Here is a 13,271-nt window from a genome sequence, read left to right as displayed (position 1 = left end):
TATTTTCGAAGTGTGCTGAAGTGATCTGTAGTGTTATTTTAAGCAAATATCTTTTTATTTGGAAATACTACGCAAGAATTCTCAACGTGTCAATTCTCAACATTTCTTGCTTATTCTCCATTGGAGAGAGTTCTTATTTCTACCGCGACGGTACGTCGCCACCGTCAAAGCGGAGTTCTCGGTTCAGGGACCAGGAGCCTTAACTTATCCTATCTATAACAAAAAAAGAACAAAAAATAGATAAATTATTTAAGGAACTTGTTATCTTAAAAATCTACTTCAAAAATAATGTCTTCATACAAACCTTCATTATATAATTGATTTATTATAGTTGGCTTCGCGGATGTACTTGGTTTCGATACTGCCTTGTCAGGATACATAGTACTTTTTCTCATACATTGTAACATTTCTTCGGTAGCATCAAATTTTTCGCAACCACCCACTCTACTCACACACTGTGAAGCCAGAATTAAAGATTTTGTTGTTGACAGTAACAATCTATTTCTACTTTTAGTTTTAATGGCATTCATTTTCGAAAAAAACGCGTTCACAAGCCGCGCTTGAATGAGGCAATAGCAGAGCGTTAAGAGCAAAATCACAAAGCTCGTCAAATTCGTTGCAGCCACAGTGGTCTTTAGATTCTTTTATAGACAGCCAAAACTTGTCGGGAGGCAATTCTTTAAAATTATCCGGGAATTTTGTGAGAGGCATTTTTCGCCATTGATTATCAATAATTTGAAATTGTTCATCTTTTATTATTGTAGGAAGTAAGCACATTAATGGTTGCAGAGTTGGTGATCTTGAAACATTTGATGATAAAGCCTCCTTTGGATTTAGCCACATCAATTTTGGTAAAATTGGATTGGAAAAATCATATCTTTTCAAAATTTCTTTACAGCCAGTGATCATAAAATTGCGGCAATTTGTTTTAAAAGCTATCAAGAGACACGGTAGTGTCTCGCGCCAAGTACGCGCGGAGCAAGACGCACCGTGACTCTTTTACGCGAACGCACGAGTTGCGAGTACCCGAGATGTTGAGATCTCGATAACGAGTAAACGGATCAAGTTCTAAGTAGGCTTGATCGATAGCTTGGGGTCGAATTAGGGGGGGGGGGTTTCTCTTATAATATTCCGCTACGTGCCCTACGAGCGGAGATATATTGCGACGCAAAGTCCAAATGTGAAAATTTTAATTAAGATACTTTGTAAGATACGTCGACCGCTCTCATCATGCCATGCCATCATTTCATTGGCTGGAGTCGCGTCCTTTTCACTTTTTCGACACCAGGGCGGTGCTAGTATCGCCAGTTTCTGATACTGAGATCAAGGAGTCAAGGAGCCTGTTCACACGAGGCATTTCTGCCGCGCGATTGCGGCCGCGCGTTAACGTTTGCACGAGCCGCAACACTGTCGCGAGGTAAGGTGCGACAACGCGCGTACGCGAAACGGCAGTAACACCGTAATCGTGCCGGCGATATACTGAAAATTGAATTGTTTCGTGCTTATCTGGAGATTTCGTATCCCTACATCGTATTACCACCGCTGCCGGAAAAGAAGGTTCTCTACGCTTGGCAGAAAGTGACGACTGACACGTTCGATCCCGACTTCGTTGATCGCAGAAGAGCTGGAGGAGGACTCGAGGTACGTTTCCGATTTGCAATTATAAAAGTATCGTGCGATGAATGTTGTACCCAATTATAACCTCAAATGAAGTTGTGCACGTTGCTAGTAATGCTGTCTGTAAAAATTTGCGTGAAAGATTATTGATGTAATATAAAAATAAATTACACAATATGTATGTTTATTGTTCCCGAAACGAGTTACGATCTCATATTCTTCTAAAGCCTACCCTCATGTTCTTTTACTCAAAACCATTTTGACTTTTTAATCAGCTTGTAAACCGAATTATAAGGCCTGTTTTTTTTATCGGGCTGACACTTTCTTCCTCACTTTTCCCAAATTTTAAATATATATTATTTTTAATGTGAGTGTATATTAGTGTAACAATAAGAAACAGACCTATAACATGGGATAAATGTTGAAACCAAATTTGAGACGAGTTAATCGTTTCTACAAAGAACAATGTATCATTCCATGTGATAAATATAATCTTCAAATTTTATAATATCATATTACAATTATTTTAGGTTCCAGTATGGGTGTGAAATCTATAGTGCTAGTAGGTGGGATGGACATGCATGCATAAGGAATAATACTCGAAAAGAAACCTCATATTATCATCGCTACACCTGGTAGATTAGTCGACCACTTGGAGAATACAAAAAGCTTCAATTTACGACAGTTAAAGTTTCTGGTAATTATATAAGCATATGGATTTATTTTGACAATCATTACATTGATTCTAATCTCTCTCTCGTTTTATTCGCAAGGTGATGGACGAGCCAGACCGCATCTTGAACATGGATTTCGAGGTAGAGGTTGATAAAATTCTCAGAGAAATGCCACGAGAAAGAAGGACGTTACTATTTTCAGTAATTATTTTGGTACGATATACTCTTTATATTTATATGATAAAATTGCCATTTGAAATTAAGCATTTATTGAGACTCATAAGACTTTTCGATGTTCTTATTTTTGTATCGTAATTATAAGTCGTTGATTAAAGAAAACAACTTGTATAGATAAGTAAATGTGCTATTTGAATTAGCTAACTGAATTAATGTTTAATTATAACTGTCGCAAATATTTGTATTTTTGTGCAATTAGAAAGAAATTTCTTTTAAAAATTAAAATTTATCTTTTACATAGCATGTTTCTCATTTGTATTATTCTTGAGTTAATTACTGAATTATATTCAATATTCTGAAATTTAGAATAAGTAGTTTATTCTTATCGTCTGAATATTTTTCCATTTAGGCTTGTGGTTAGCGCCGGTGTTGTACATCTCATTAGTATAGCATTAGTCGGCTGGGGCTCAGGCAGAGAAAAGGATGATCGTCTGGAACCAATACCTGCACTTGAAGAGAAAACAGCCGCAGCGATAATGTTATACTAAACATTATAATAGTGTTAAAATCGATGCAAGACTACGATTGAATCACGCTAACGTGCGTAATATCAAATTGATAGTGTCTATATCAAGATTGAACGAAAATTATAGCTGATTGTGAGATTAAATAGCAATAGTGTTTTTGTTCATATTTGCCTAGATACAGTCCAGTTTTGCAACAGATATTGTGCAATTTAATATCGAATTGAAACGCAAATATAAACGTAGCAAGTATGTTTGAAGTGAAACGCGTTAATAAAAGACAATATTTCTCGTATGTGACGAATTAAGAGTTGGGATATGTATCACCCATGTGTGGCATATAATGTACATTTTGTCATGTTTTATGCATCGATATTATGTTAGTTCATAATAATATTCGTGATTTCAAAGCGACACTAATCGATTTACGAAATTTACGGAAAACGAGCATTTTATGTGTAACAATCGATTATTTATGATTGAAAGTTATGCGCTATTCGCTTTACATGGCATAAAAAGACGAGATTGAGCATGGAAAAACGCTTTATTATAGCTTAATCTATACATTCGTTTTTTTTATCAATAAGGCCGCAATCTAGACAATTTATCGTTTCAGACTTCGGTTAACAAATTTCTATCGTTGATTAGTATAAACATTCGTATATCGAGTTATCTCCTGATATATCTCGTAAATAGTTAAAATCCATTTTCATATTCTTATTTAGCTATTTTTTCTTTTTTTTTTTACAAAGGCGATTGTTTTGACTAGACTGGGCTCTTAAAAAAAAAGAGAACGATAATATATATATTTCTACCTATAATCCAATTAGTTAGAGGATATTTAATAAGTAAGCGTGGCGTGCCTTTTCTTCGAGACTAAATACTTTTAACAATTATTTCTTGAGACTGTTATATCCATATAAAATGTACGATTTAATTCCGTGGCCGTGGCAAATCGTACATGGAACGTATCATGAAATGTAAATACAATAAAAAGTTTGCTCCTCGGGAGTATATATTTATAATCTATTGTAACTGTAAATAAATATATTATTTACTGTATAATTAAATGCTGGTACATTCAAGAAATTTGTAATTCTGACCTGGATTTATATCCTGTCTAAACTACACATGTATGTTTAAATTGATGTTTTACCTAGTTATTGCACCAATAATGTTTAAATAAATCGTAGCTTTAGTTTTTAACGCAGGAAAAGAAAATTTAACGTTTAAGGGGATCCTATAGTGGCAGTAGTTACCGACATTTGCAGTTTCGAAGTATTCTTTGAATTGGCTTTACAGAATTGCAAGTTTTTGGTCTAGAATTGAAGTACGCACAAGAATCTATTTCCCGATACACGATTTCATATCAGAAACGAAAATTTGGGCACATACAGCTGTCACCTAACAACAATATTTGCTTAAACAAAAATACTGCAGTTTATATATATATATACAAAATAATACACAAGGGAAGTAGCGACAACATTTACGAACAATTTCGTGTAAATAAAACTAAGATTGAATGCCTAGAAAAAAAGATTTTTCCTAAGGCAGCTTTATTGCAAAGGCACATGCAGGTTGACAGAATGAGCAGTATGGTGTGTAGCGAGAGATGGCGCAGCAATCGAAACAAGGACAGATGCCTCTCGTTAGACAAGGACAGATATAGATATATAACATAGAAAACAGGATTAGAAATGTTGACATTACCGACGTCGAGGAAGTTCGGCCTCCACTATAGGATCCCCTTAAGGAGGCTCTTACCTCGATCATAAAACGACAGATCTTTATGAAATTAAATTATGTTGTAAAGTGAACCACAACGAACCGATGCCTAAAACTTTAGCATAGGTTGACGATAAAAATTTTAAAAATATCAGTATTGAAATTCGCATTTTTAACACAGGGCATATGGTAAACACTAAAATTTTTACCGGAAGTGATGTATTTTCTTGGCAAGTTTGCGAGCCAGGTAAACAAAAAACTAAGGAATTGTAGTTAAAATAATAATCTTTCTAATGATAAGAAGAAAACTTGGTGTTGACGATGAGTTATAAAAGATATTGTAGTTTTAATATGACGTACGACAGGTTAGGCGAATGATCTTCCCTGGTAAAAATTACCGTTAGAAACGGATAGAACGTGCATTCTATCCGTTTCTGACTGTTTTACTATGCGTTTCTTTCCCTGCAATTACGGATAGAAGCAGATGAAAAGTGTTGCAGATTCTATAAGACTGTGTACGCAAATACGGTGAGGAAGGCTAACTGCATCTAACTGATTCCTAACGGAACGGAACTTCTATCTGAACCTATGCGCAGACGAATTATGAATCCTATTCGTTTTTATACGTAGCCAATTTTGAATGTCTATCCGCATCTGATTGCAAAACCAGGCAGGATATCTATCTGCATTTGCATGCAATTATGATTTGCCCGCTCTATCCGTTTCTAACTGCAAATGCATTTTATTCATTTCTTATTACTGCAAATACATGTACATTGTGGGAGGTTTGTAGTTATCAGGTAGATTCTACCTTTAAACGCCAGGAGAAGGGATTCCTTTAGTTACGACACTGTAATTTTTCTGGTTGTCGCCTGACAGAACGCCTGCTTATATATTATGGCTGGTTGTATTTTAAATGTGAGAAACGCTTTCCATCATGCGCCGCCTAGCGGCGTCGTCGCGAAGATGCAGATGGATGCGGTATCCGCAATTACGGATAGATACCGTCAGCATTTGATGCGTACAGAATGCGGACAGAAACATACAGGATTCGTATCCGTAGTTGCAGACAAATTCCTATAGGTCGACATTGCGTACAGATGCAGATGGATGCGGTATCCGCAATTACGGATAGATACCGTCAGCATCTGATGCGTACAGACTGCGGATAGAAACAGACAGGATTCGTATCCGTAGTTGCAGATAAATTCCTGTAGGTCGACATTGCGTACAGATGCAGATGGATGCGGTATCCGCAATTACGGATAGATACCGTCAGCATCTGATGCGTACAGAATGCGGACAAAAACAGACAGGATTCGCATCCGTAGTTGCAGACAAATTCCTATAAGTCGACATTGCGTACAGATGCAGATGGATGCGGTATCCGCAATTACGGATAGATACCGTCAGCATCTGATGCGTACAGAATGCGGACAGAAACAGACAAGTTTTTCTATTGCAAAAGCTTATAGATGCTGTATGCCGATAGATTTCCATTAGATACAGTTATACGTCGTTACATTTTCTGTCTGTATTTGCAGATACAATAGTGCTGCTTACAGAAACGGATAGAGCTAGACAAGCTTGCAGTTACAGCGGATAGGATTCCGTTACATACCATCAGAAATTCTATCTGTTTCTAACTGTTTCTAACGGTAATTTTTACCAGGGTTCCGAGTGTCAAAATCGCGCGAAGTTTCAAATGTTGTATTATACGTAAATAAGTAAAATGCGTTTTTTAAACATCTATATAAACAATAAGTTTCAATTATTTGCCAATCAAACCTTGAAAATCAAAAAGTAAACAATGTTAATTATTCTTTCTAACCTCACTTGCACATGTCTTTTCTCTGCGCTGTATGGTAGCGGCATAATTATTCTCTCGCGCATTGACAACCTTTATTTTCGAGAATTTTCCTTTCATTTTCCCTCTCAGCATTCTCACGTTATATCTTTCTTTTGGCTCCATCTCTTCATCGCATCAATCGCTACAATGCTACACGGCTACACCTCACTTAGCTACAGACTGCTGCAGACGACGTTGTAACACGCGCATGTTATTATTCTGCTCTTTAGCACTGACGTAGTCAACTGACTTATTGTATAAATTTTAATATTTACACTAATAGAACATATAACTTACACTATGTAAAAATCATTATTTATTTTTTTATTTAATTTTCCGATAATTTTATAACCAATTATTAATGATAATTTTTCGGTTGCTACATTGATTAGAGCAGCCGGGTAAGAGCCTCCTTAAGCGCTAACCAATGTTGATGCATTTTTCTGAAGAAATACTTACATATTGATTTTGTTGCATATTCGAAATCTAAAATCCGAGCATGCTAGAAGCACTTTCATTATCTTCAATGTGTCAGGTATTTTAAAAGAACACTAAATTTATCTTTAAAAATAGGCAAAATTCAAGCAGCTGTAACTTTGTTAAAAATGAACAAAATTTAAATTAAAAAAAAAGGGATTTTAAAGCTTGAAATCTCTACTTTTGAAAGTTTTTATCGTGGATTGAATAAGAAATGAGCATTTTGACTTTGATTGCTTATAACTTCCTTAAAAATCATCGTATTGCAATTCAAAAAACAGATTCTTAAAGCTGAAACTTTGCTTTATTGAACGGTATAATTGCCAAATTTTTTAAAATAACAAATAAACATGATACAAATGGATGAAAATAATGTAAATTATTTTTAAATGCAGAGTATTTAAAAGTACAAAAAAACATAAAGAATAAATTTGTTTTATTTGTATCATGTCTACATGTTATTTAAAAAAATCTATTTTCTTAGAAATAATAATCTGTAACACCTTTAGCTTTACAATATGTACATACTGTTTGTAAGATATACTCTTTATAAGACTAGTTAGAAGAGGATGCGTAACACTACAAAATGCATGATATCAGTACAAAATTACCTTTTTCAAAAAAGGTAAAAAAAAGGCGCCAAGTACACGCGTGGTTGTTACCTCGAAAAAAACCAACTGGTAGTATCATTAATTTTAAATTAAAAAATAAATAAAATCTATTCTAACCTAGGTGGTAGTAACTTTAATTTTTCTTAACAAAATTATTATATTACAAAATTGTTACTTTATTCAATCCAAGTGATATCTACCTCAAAAAACTTAAATAACAAGTGGTATCTATTTAAAAAAAATATGTGAAATCTTTTAATACTGCGCCAATTACAAAGAGAGAATATATATAGGTATATATGTACATATATACCTTAACAAAATTATTATTATATCACAAAATTGCGTTACCAAACTCAATCCAAGTGATACGTACCAACCTAAGTGGTAGTAGCCTTATTTCTCCTTAACAAAATTATATCACAAAATTGCGTTACCTAACTCAACCTAAGTGATATGTTATTTCAAAAAAATATATGAAATCTTTAAATTACGCCAACTACAAAGAGAATATATATATTGCTTTGAAAAATAATTGTAGTGCAACTACTCTTAAAAAATAAAACAAAATTGTGTTACCTAACTTAACCCAAGTGGTATGTATCCTTGAATTCCTAATAAGGGTCTTTCTATCAACCCAAGTGGTAGTAGTTTTAATTCTTCTTGATAAAATTATAATATTACAAAGAATCATTTTAATCACAAAAAATTAAAGAGGTAACATTATAAAATAAAAATATTTAATTAAAATAAAATAAATAAAGTTTTCTTGTAAAAAACTTGGCGCTGCTTTTTTAAAGTCAATCCAGACAAATTTGCATAGGTGCATAAGCATATGCATAAAGAGATGGATTGGTCTATTTCCTTTTGCACATATATATGAACCAATCAATTTCTTACGCTTATGTTTATGCGCTATGCAAATTTGTCTGGATTGACTTTAAAAAAGCAGCGCCAAGTTTTTTACAAGAAAAATTTATTTATTTTATTTTAATTAAATATTTTTATTTTATAATGTTACCTCTTTAATTTTTTGTGATTAAAATGATTCTTTGTAATATTTAATCTTTTCGACACTACAGGTTTTTAATTGATCGCTGTTTAAAGCTTGCAGAATTTTTACACCTAAGTAAATATTTTCAATTTTTATAAATTTGCTGGTATCTTCAGGATTAATTTCCTGAATGTTCTTTTTATTAACATACTCAGGCTCCATGTAGCAACATAATAAATCTTTAAAAGTGGCACACATTTTTTCATGAATACTTGTAATCAAAACTTCATCTCCTTGAAAATATTGATTTAAATGCACAAATTTGGGAAGAGCCCACTCTAAGAAATAAAAAGTCATTTTCACAAAAATATCATTCATAGCAACGTGTAGGGTGAACCAGCCAGTGAATGAACGGGGTCCAGTGAATGAACAAAATCACTTATATTTTAAATATGAAAAAAATTATGGATCGAAGATAAATGATTTTGTGATAAAAATTAAGAGAAAAATTCACAGTAGGCGTTGAGATCAATGTCACGGTTATAAACAAAGTGTCGACTTAAGGAGAAATATTTTCATGCTTATATATGACGTGCAAGCTAATAAGAGGTTAGTTTTGGAGAGGTTGCGATTTTACGTTTGAATAAGCGTTATAATTGATTTTCGAAGGTAAATATTGCATCATATAAGTAAAGAAAGAGTCAATATTTTATTTTGTCAAACATTTTTCTGTAAATTCGTAAAAATACGCTAAATATAATGATGTCTATTCACTGGTGTGATTTTCTAACCTTTTCCCAGTGAATGAACATGTGGGCTCTATTTTGGTAATTAGGTAGTATCTAGATAGTAATAAATAAATTGACTTGACATTTTTAAGAAGAGAAGGCAGAAATGAAAAAAAAAGCGAAAATTGAAAGAGAGCAGACTTCAAAACCAAAGACACGACAACGTGCAATTAAAAAAACGTCCCTAGCTACGTAAGTGGAGATAATGTATAAGAAATAATGTATAATAAATATAATATAATAGAGTGTGTATAAGTATCTCTTTCATATCGTTTGTCTTTGCCTAAAAATCTATTTTTTTGCATAATTCAATAACCACAGAAGATCCTGCTATAAATGTTGATCAAATTATTCAAAAAAATAAAAAAAGAGCAACTAGGAACTCTACGTCGAAGAAAAAGGAATTAGATAATTCTGAGACTAAAAAGAAGTAAAGTTACTTCAATCCCCGATTCGATATACCTAAAACTATTCTCAAGAGTAAAGAAACCAAAAAAGCTTTATGTTAGGTTAGGTTAGATTAGCTTTATAATACATAGGTTTATATGCTTTATAGTATTATTCCAGTGCAAAAATAACATTCTGTGATTGTTAAAATATAATATTTAACTTTAATTATTAAGACATCTATATACATTAGTAGGTATATATCTACATGGAATACATGTTCATTCACTGGTAAGCAGCCGTTCATTTACTGGCAATTCTGTTCATTCACTGGTATATCGGTCCTTTTGTCACTTTTCCATTTATTTTCTAAATGTTTTATTCTGAAAGCACCTTTACTATTTTTTTTAATAATTAGTATGATATATTGAATCAACTACATCGATGCTGAAAGTGATACGGATAATAATTTTATTTCACGTCTCTAATGAATAGGAGACGCCGCTTATTTGTTCATTCACTGGCTGGTTCACCCTATGTTTTCAACAGACATAAGTCGTTCTTCGAAAAGTCTGGACTGAAAAAAAAGTTTAAGCGGTTCCCACTGTTCTAATATTCTTTTTACAACTTCTAAAACTGACAACCATCGTGTCTGTGACGGTTTCAAAATTTTATGAATCTCTACATTGCAAAAAACTTGAAATTCTGCAAGCTGTGCCTGTCTCTTTGAACTGTTTTTAAAAAATGAGTAAATATCTCGGGCTAAATCCTCACATCTTCGAGGAAGTTTTTTGCAGGCTTCCGATGCACAAATATGTATCGAATGGCAAATACATTTTACTGTGATAATATTTGGACACGCTTCTTGTAACTTTTGAGCAACCGAGTTATTTTTTCCAAACATTACGTTACAACCGTCGCTGGCAAATCCTATCAAGTTCTCCATGGGCACTGCAAACTTCTCAAACAAATTTTTAATTCTCGTAAATAACCTGTCTGCTGTTGCTCCTTCGGCAGCTGCATCAGCATCTTGAGGTGAATAAATCTGAATTTAAAAAGAGAGCACAAATATGAAAATATATATACATTTAGGCATATTTTTATATACATACATAAAAAAGTTGATTGTATTTTACTACTTTAAATATTTTAGAAATATATACTATTATTTATTTCATATATTTTAGCTATTAACACTAGTTTATAAGGTGATGTGCCTACTTAAAGTTATTACTTTCTAATCATTTAAATTCAAATAATATGTAAAGTAAAACAGCAAAAGCAGCTTAAGTAAAATAAGTATTATTCTTACTTCTAACAAATCCCAAAATATAATGTTAATTCCAGGCTTGACAGGATCCACAAAGCGAACACAAACGCATAGTGATTTAATATTCTCAATATCTGTGGACTCGTCGATAATTAAACTGAATTTTTGGTTCTTGAGGAAGTTGACAATCTCATTTTCATGACAAGTGCTGATCACATTCTTAGTAATAGCTGTTGCTTTTGGTCCTTCCTAGAGAGATCTTCTTTGCAATTTCTGAATCTTGAAAACTCTTTTTACATGTTACAGCGAGATCATCAGCAGAATTAAATGAATGATTATGGGACACAAGATAGCCCACAAGGTTGATTTCAGCTCTTTTTATTTCTTTTTCAAGTGTCGGTTTGATGTTAACCTTGCTAAAATCTAACATTTTTGGCTGTTTGTAACCAATTAAATTAATGTTTTCAATATGTCCTTTACTTTCATTATGTCGTTTGACAACACTCAATTCAGCCAAAAAACTCTTATTACACAGTATACATTTTGCTTTGCATTTGTCTTCGTTAACTGCCCTGAGCCAATTTTTATACCTTGGGTTGTTTTTCCACTCATTTCTAAATACTTGTTTTCTATGAGACACTATTTTATTAGAATCACCACGTATTTTTTTCTTTTTTTCAGGTGTGCCACAAAACCTTTTTGGTTTGCTTGGAGAATCAATATCTGAATCTGATTCCATTTTAAACAATTAAATAAAAAACGAATTAGCCTTTTTCGTAAATTGAGAACGCGAGCAATGGTGAACGTCGAACGAGAATGTGATAACACTGATAACCTAAAGAGTCTCAAGACAGGCACCAACGCCGCCAACAGGCACCAACAAGTCACGTGACAACGCCCTCTGATGGCTGTGATTGGCTGGCATCAATCAGGGGGCCTATTACGTATCTTTTCACGAGGTGAAGATGCGAAAAGTGAACAGATTTACTAGATTTCGACCAATGAAATCGTAGATACTCTAGTGAATTCTCTCACTTTTCCCATTTTCACCTCGTGAAAAGATACGTAATAGGCCCCCAAGGGCTGCGTTCCAAAATTCAACCTCGATCAGTAACTAAATACGTGACGTATCCATCTACCGGTTTCACGTTTTATGTCCATTTCTATCAACGCAGATTAACTTTAATCTCGGTTTAATTTACATTTCATCTTTTTCTAATTTTAAGAGTTAGATATAGATAGAAAGTAATTGGTAGTTATCGTACAGGCAAGATCGTACATCGTACCAGACTTTAAATTATCGTACGCCCCCACCCTTATCGTACAGGTTGGCAACGGAAGTATCTCACAGACTCGCCTTTTATCCTAGTGCGTAAGGATTTTTGCTTACGAGAAGGTACTGGCGCATGTAGCCGCATCGCGGCAGCGTATGTTACTAGCGCTCGCCCGAACAAAAATTTTCTAAGTTCCTTCGCAGCATGTTGCTTTCGCGTCGCGGTCGTTACCTCCGGCGCTGTCCGAGTGAAAATTTTCTAAGTTTCCTCGCGGCGTGTGGCTTTCGTCGGGACGAATCAGTACGGCGTCCAAGTCCTCTCAGATTGTTTTATTGGCTACGAATAAACTTGAGTTAATCTTTATAAAATATAAGAGCTAACTATGAATCGGCCATATATTCGAATGCAAATGTTGCAGAGATGTCTTTTTCAAAGATATAATGTGATATTAAATAATGATGTCTTGCAGATATTCTGTGAATATCTGAAAATAAGATATCTCAGATTTGACTTAAAAGGCATAAAGATATCTGGCTATATCTCAGATATATTTTGCTGTGTGGGTAAAGATCTGCGAATCAGTGCGTTTGCGCAATTCAGTGAGGAGAGACAGCCCAACGGTGATGGTTAATACACGCGAGGCAAAGCATTAGGAGAAACGCTTTATAAATAACAATAACTATGAATGTCGCTTATGTAGAGTCGTTGTTATTTATACAACACACCACGCGTGTAACAACATAAACGCTAGGCCGTCTCTTCTCGGCGAATCGCGTGAACGCACGCTGTATCGCAGATCTTTAATAATAATATTAATAATGATCTAATTAATAACTTATTATTTTTTGTCATAATCGCAAAACGGTATAGAACTTTTCTATTCAGTTTAATCCGCTCTACT

The 13,271-nt window shown here is 33.8% G+C and overlaps 1 long non-coding RNA gene across 1 annotated transcript; it reads left to right on the top strand.

Annotated features, from left to right (window-relative positions):
* Nucleotides 1–3,999, top strand: LOC139782013 (uncharacterized). Its single transcript, XR_011720760.1, has 3 exons — nucleotides 1–2,314; nucleotides 2,391–2,504; nucleotides 2,878–3,999. It is a non-coding gene; the product is annotated as an uncharacterized lncRNA (long non-coding RNA).
* Nucleotides 4,000–13,271: the final 9,272 nt, after the last annotated feature.

Source organism: Temnothorax nylanderi, unplaced genomic scaffold (assembly GCF_030848795.1).
Source record: "Temnothorax nylanderi isolate EJ_2023f unplaced genomic scaffold, tnyl_v1.0 TNYL_tig0381_pilon, whole genome shotgun sequence".
NCBI classification, from domain to species: Eukaryota; Metazoa; Arthropoda; class Insecta; order Hymenoptera; family Formicidae; genus Temnothorax; species Temnothorax nylanderi.
This window is presented reverse-complemented; position numbering and strand designations above follow the sequence as displayed.